Genomic DNA, 6940 nt, shown 5'->3' with positions numbered 1-6940 from the left:
CATCTCTCGAGGTTTCACCCAACTCTCAGTGATTTCAGCTCTCAGTGGGGGAACCTCACTGCTAGTGCAGGCTGGGCTGTCTCTTCCACAGAAACACTGTCCCACAGCAGGTCTAAGCACTTAGACCTGATTATCAGCAATTTCAGCTCTAGTGGTCAACAAACCAAAAGACTCTCTATGGAGCCTAATCAGCTCTCTCCCTAAACAGGAGAGAGGGGCAGGTCAAATAGTGCCTGTGATTTAGGCACACCACACTACCAAGCAAAACACCTGTGCCCCACCCTCTCTCTTCACTAGGATATGGTATCCAAACCTCCTGCTTAGGGAGTGCAGTTCAGTTGAGGATGGCCAGTGCTTAATTTGTAATGAGAGGTGCTGAGGTTCAAGCAAGTTTGTTACTTTCATAACGGATGTAACAAGCCCAGAGGTCCCAGGGGTATGAGCCTAGAGGTGCCGGAGCCCAGCCCTAGCACAAATTAAGCACTGAAGAAGACCCCCTCATTCAGTCAGGCGAAGTACAATTCTGCTGCCCTTTACTCAGACAATGAGAACAACATTTCATGACCCCCACATTTAATACTTAAGTGATTTGTAACCCAACACCAGCCAAAATTGATCACTGGGGCAGCACAGCGCTGTCTGCCGGATACCTAGGCAGAGTAGGTGTGTTCATGTAAATACAGTCTGGTCCTGAGGCCTTTCCACCCACCCCTGGCTCCTCACTAGCTGTCGGGGGAGAGCTCATTCAGCCCTTACTTGTAAAGAATCATTTGAAATTATTAGGTAGGCCAAAGTAGCTGAAACAAACGCGCTGACATCCTCAGACATAACAGCTGTATGAGGAAGCTAGTCTTTGTTCCTGCTTTTCAAACCCCTTGTGATTGCTCAGGTACATGAGTATTGGCTCACATACGAGATATGCTTTTAAAGTGTGTAGTAATGTTTCAATGTCAATTCAGATTTCCATCCTGACGACTAAATTGACAACACTGCATGTCACTGGGGGGGTGATGGAGGGGGGGTGAATTCGCGGGGGGGGGGCGTGTACACGCCTCCTGAGGGGAGTCTAGGGAAATCCCGGGAGTCTTGCAATGCACAGACAAAGGGCTGGACGCTCCCTGCCCTGGTTGCAAGCAGCAGGCGTCCCCACGAGGCCGGGAAACCGCCACGATCCTCGCTCCGCCCCCCCCGCCGCCCAGCTGCAGCTCGAGCGCCGGAGTCGCTCGGCGCACGCGCAGAGCGGGAGCTCCGAGCGCCCCGCGCTAGACAGCAGCGGAGTGGGCGGGGCCCTCCACATCCGGGTCCCTGGCGCTCTGCCCCAGCCTGGCAGTGCTGTCTGTCTGTCTGTCTGTCAGCGGGAGCGAGGCGGCTGCGGCATCCACGGACTCCCTCGGCCAGGGCAGCATCTCTGGGTGAGTGAGGGGCGGGGCTCCCCGGAGGGTGGGGGGAGCACTGCAGGAAGGGGGGGAGCTGCCCCCAATCACCCCCCCCGAGTGCACGCTGCAGGGAGGGGGGAGCTGCCCCCAACCCCCCCCCGCGTGCACGCTGCAGGGAGGAGGGGAGCTGCCCCCAACCCCCCCCCGAGTGCACGCTGCAGGGAGGAGGGGAGCTGCCCCCAACCCCCCCCGAGTGCACGCTGCAGGGAGGGGGGGGAGCTGCCCCCAACCCCCCCCGCGTGCACGCTGCAGGGAGGGGGGAGCTGCCCCCAACCCCCCCCGAGTGCACGCTGCAGGGAACTGCCCCCAATCACCCCCCCCCCGAGTGCACGCTGCAGGGAGGGGGGGAGCTGCCCCCCCAGTGCACGCTGCAAGGAGGGGGGGAGCTGCCCCCCCCAGTGCACGCTGCAGGGAGGGGGGGAGCTGCCCCCCCCCAGTGCACGCTGCAGGGAGGGGGGGAGCTGCCCTCCCTGCAGCGTGCACTGGGGGGGCAGCTCCCCCCCCCCAGTGCACGCTGCAAGGAGGGGGGAGCTGCCCCCCCCAGTGCACGCTGCAGCTGGGGGAGGGAGGAGCGCTTCTTTCCCCCCTCCCCCCCAGGGTCTCACTAGAGGACCGGGGCACTACAGGGAGGAGCTGCCCCCCCCCTTTCTGGCAGCCGGGAGGGGCTCTGACCTGCTCTTGGGGAGGAGACCCGACCCCCTTAGAGGGCAGAGGGAGGTGAGCTGTGGTTACCTGCTCGGGGCGGGGAGCCTCAGCCCCTCCATCTGGCTGAAGGGGGGCAGGGAGTGGTGGGAGGCGGGTAACAGCCCGGGAGGGAGAGGAGATGGACGGGGAGCATCTCTCTGTGCAGCGGAGCCGGGGGGGCGGTCAGGCGCACACCCTCCTGCAGAGCGGTTGGCATCACACATCCCCTGTGGGGAGAAGGGCAGGCCCCCAAATCCCGACCCAAGTTCTCAATTTGGTCACATCGGCCTGAGATCATGGGCTGTGCCAAGGTTGCCAGCGAGTGAAAGAGACACACCCCTCTCGGGGCGGTGTCCGCGGTGGGTACAAGCTGCCCGGGATGGCACATCCCCCAGTCAAGTGTGTCCTGTCTGCTGCTCTGTGCTGCTGAACTGTCTGGTGGAGCGGTAGGGCAGAGAGGTTGCTGCTAATGTGGTGTCGTAGCACATCCTATGGCTTTTTAGGGGCTGAGACAAATATTTGTGATTCTGTTAAAAGCATCGTCTTCATATTTAAAATGTATCCTGAGCTGGACTTTCTGGCCATGCAAGCACTTACAGAGACAGACCAAGCATTCAAGAGGCTGTTGTTTTTGGGGTGGTGGGTAGATCACACCGGCTAGAATGCTGGAAAGAAAATGCACCTTCTGCTTCTTGCCTTGCATCATATGTCTTTGTTTTAGGGTGCATGGGCAATGCACAGGTTAGGGAATCTGTGAGTTAATGGGAGGAAGTCTTAAATCCTAAAAGCTTTCTATGGAAAAGATGTATTAGATCATTTAGGCTGTTCCCCCAGCCAATGTGGAATTGTTCCCAGTGGTGTATTTGCTGGTGCAATACTCGTGATGCAGGGCTCTGTTAATATCTGTAACCAAGTAGCTCTCCCCCAACCTTCCACGCACACCATGTGCAAATAGCGCTCGGTGGTGCCAAATCCTCCACGTCTGTGTATGTGTGTTGGATTTCCCACCCCCCACCTTTGGCAGGAGGTTTTGATTACATATTGCTCTGGCATGCTCCCTGTCTTTGATGTGGAGTTTCCTGTCATGTATAACGTGTTCAGTATCACGTAACCCAGCTCAGTGGCTCCTCTCACAGGCCTGCTGGAAAATAATGAGATGCATTCCTCATTCTGGTTTTTACAGAGGAAAAACGTCTGGGCTCTTGAGCAGAAATTTTGTTTCAAACTGGCTTTTCTTTGTTTTTGTTACTGCTCTGCAGGACTGTTCAACTAGGAAGGGTTCCTATTCACAGTCTGCAGCTGACTTTAAGCCGAATAAAGACACGAGCTGTATGGTTCTGTTCTTTTATTTAATCATTTCTCTTTTGTACCTATTGTTCGTCTGTGGGGTGCACATTAGCTGGAGTGTTTCCTTGCATTAGCTGCATAGTTCAGGTTTCATTTTTCTTATTTGTTTGTGCTGTGTGTGAAGTAGCGATCAGCTAATTTAGATTAGGTACTTTGGAGAACTATATCATGAGTATATACTATATTGAATAGACATAGCAGTGTAATTTTAGCTGGTAAACTAAATGGCAACTGAAGCATGGTTCTTGTATTAAGAAGCCCTCTTCTGTTTTACCGTGTTTCTTTATTCAAATATAGAAGTTAGTGATGGAAAAGATCTATTCCAATAAAGTCCATTCCTCTCCAAATGCAGGCTACACCTGCACCTCTTACACCTCTTGCTACCAGAAGCTCATTAAGGCCCTAATTCATAAGAGCACTTAAGTTCATGTTTGATTTTAACCTGGTGAGAGGCCCCATTGGAGTAAGTGGACTACTCACATGCTTAAAGCTAAGCATAGTGGCAGAGCACTTATGTTGAGAGGAAGAAGGAAAAAACGTGTGTGAAGGTGAATAAAATATAGATCCCCTACCTAGAGTCCTGCCTAACTTAAAGGGCAGTTCTAGTATGAAAAAGGATTTGCAATATAAACAGGGAATCGATCTATTGACTACAACAAGGTGCCGTTTTTGCAAGATCACTATCTGCTTTAGTGGGGTGGGAGGCAGAAGTGGAAGAATTTATTCTGATGAGCAGTGGTAGAACCAAAAGAGCTCTGTGAAAGAGCTGCATTTACTTCTGGATCATGCTTCATCAACAGAATTGTTAAGTTGCAATTACAAGATCATATTCTGCTCTCTGTTACACCTATGCAACACCTTTTGAAAATAGGTGGTTGGTACAAGTGTAACTGAAAGCATAATTTTCCTGCAGAATTTTGTTGTCATGATAATGCAGAAATAGGAAAGAACTCAGCATGACTTGGAGATTGTGGGTTGAGTCTAGTGCCTGCAAACAGAAAAAAAATGTATTTTTTTTTTACTTGTAAACTAGACAAATTTGATATGAAATCAACCTCACAATATTAGGCTGCTGAGTCACTTTTCAGAGTGAAGCCATGCTTAAAATCTCATATCCTGTTTTGTTTTAGGTAATACATACTGTATAAAACCATATCACCAAGGTGGAATGTGTTCCTAGACACAGATATCTGATGTATTAATTTTGGCAATACCTCCTGTGCCTTATCACGTCAAAGTTACTGAAATGAAACAATTACTTATCTTAAACAATAGTTCACCCTTATTGCTTGGTGTGGGAGATACAATATACCAGAATAATTCCAGGTATAACTTCTGAGTGTATGGAGTTACATCACAGATAAGTTTGGCCCATTTAGTTCAAACGGTGAAATGGCTTGTCTCGATAAACTACACTGATGAATAAAACATATCTTGCCCATATTCTTCCTGTTTGTGTTATGAGAGAGCCAAAATGGAATGGAATGTTTCAGACTTTGTTATTGATCCCAACCTGGGTAACCTACATGGTTTAATACTAAACCAAGCAACTACAATCTTCTTGGTATGTGTTCATATCAGCTGTAAATAAAACTACCTTAAACTTATTACATAATAAAATCAACACAAGTGAAACAGATTATTTATTCAGTTGCTGTATTCATAAAGCACTTCCTCTGGTTACTATATTTGGAGTGCTAGGCAATCTATAGAAAAACTTAAATAAAATCTTGGCCAGAGCCCAGAAAAACTAGCTAGTCTTTCCCTCAAACAATACAGGAAAAAAGAAAATAATCTCAAAAAGATGAACCACTTGGGGGAGGGCAGAGATTTTCCTAATTTTCCATAATGCTCCCGATTTTTACATGTAATTATGAAATTACTAATACAGGTTTAAGCCTACGAATTTTGCAAGCACATGCATACTTGATGAGTGACACACACCCGCCTGACAAACACAGCAAATAGTTCTGCAGCTGTGGGGGGTGTTTACCACCACCACCCCCCTTATGGCACAGGCAAGGGGGAGGGATAGCTCAGTGATTTGAGCATTGGCCTGCTAAACCCAGGGTTGTGAGTTCAATCCTTGAGGGGGCCACTTAGGGAGCTGGGGCAAAATCAGTACTTGGTCCTGCTAGTGAAGGCAGGGGGCTGGACTCGATGACCTTTCAAGGTCCCTTCCAGTTCTAGGAGATAGGATATCTCCATTAATTTAATTTAATTGATAGGAAACAAGCTATGGAGATTTTGAGTGGGCCAGGGTGTTGCTTCTTTCCCTGCCCAAGCCACAGGCTGCGCTCTAACTGCCCCATGTGGACCCTGCTGGACTATGTTGTTGTGCTCGAAGTACCCAGTGTACCAGTAAGGTCTGCTTGGGCAGTTAGCGCACAACATGCAGCTTTGTGGCTTGGATGGTGACTCCAGTGCCCCAAACTCCATTCAGAATCACTGCAGCTTGCCTCCTGTCAGACCCTCACTGTGCAGTCTGCAAGGGAGGAGAAGGCAAGGGGGGGGGGGGGAGGAGCAGGAGGAAGCAGCAGCATTGGAGAAGGAGAGCGGGAATGGGACAGAGGATGCCCCACCTGATAAGGAGGCCCAGAACTGGCCCAGGTAATTAAGGGCCCTCTACAGAATAGGAGGGCAGTGTACCTAGGGCTGATCCTCCCCTTCTCCTTGTTTAGGGGTGGGAGTTGGGCACAACAAGGGGGGGCCCATGCCCTCTCCTTGGTCATAGATAAACTGAGACCTCTCCCGAACTCCTTGAGGAAGGGATAGGGTAGGAGAGAGAGGTCCTTGTTTCTCTGTGGGGGGAGAAGTCCCACTTACTTTAACATGCACAGAAATGCATCTAAAATGCAGAAGTGTTCAAGGCATTCCCTCTAAGCGCGCCCCCCCCCCCCCCCATCTATATGTGGCTTTGTACCTTTGGCCCTTGTTGACGGTCCAACCAATCTCCCTAATTCCTCCCTAACTTTTTCTTTCTTTCTTCCAGAAGCACCCCGAAAGTCTCAGAGCAAAGCTGGTATCTCTGGGAGGGGTGCAAAGAATCCAAAATGTACTGACCAATGTAGGAAGGCCTTGTACCAGATGCCAGAGACAGCCAGGAGAGAGAGTGTGGTCTAGTTGTTCAGGCCTGGGACTGGCAGCCAGGGGAACAGGTTTCTAGTCCAGACTCCCACTGGCGCATCTCTCTATGTGGGAAATTCCAGTAGATCTCCTCAAGGCTGGGGGAGTTCCACAGACTGCCCCAGGCTAGATTCAGTTGTGGTTTCCAGACTGAAAGCAACTAAAACCCAGGCATCTTTGAGTGCCCACTAACCTCAGCCAGGGCAAATCCATGACCGCCATCACTAGAAGATTGTCCGCTACATTGATCAGAGCTGCCTCTATGATGTGAGACAGTTTGATTCTAGACTGAGCTCTGCATCATTGTCTGATCCAAGTGGTATTGGAGCTTCCCAGCCAACACTTCC

General features: G+C 50.6%; 1 protein-coding gene across 2 annotated transcripts in view; it reads left to right on the top strand.

The window, feature by feature from the left end:
• The first annotated feature begins 1317 nt into the window (after positions 1-1317).
• Positions 1318-6940, top strand: part of RNF24 (ring finger protein 24) — a 77580-nt gene continuing 71957 nt past the window's right edge. Inside the window, exon 1 of one of the 2 annotated variants that reach the window (XM_054029612.1) lies at positions 1318-1412. The gene's annotated coding sequence lies outside the window, so the exon portion shown is untranslated. The remainder of the gene's footprint in view (positions 1413-6940) is intronic. The other variant, XM_054029611.1, reaches the window with a different exon arrangement.

The sequence above is a fragment of the Malaclemys terrapin genome, chromosome 5, assembly GCF_027887155.1.
Source record: "Malaclemys terrapin pileata isolate rMalTer1 chromosome 5, rMalTer1.hap1, whole genome shotgun sequence".
NCBI classification, from domain to species: Eukaryota; Metazoa; Chordata; order Testudines; family Emydidae; genus Malaclemys; species Malaclemys terrapin.
This window is presented reverse-complemented; position numbering and strand designations above follow the sequence as displayed.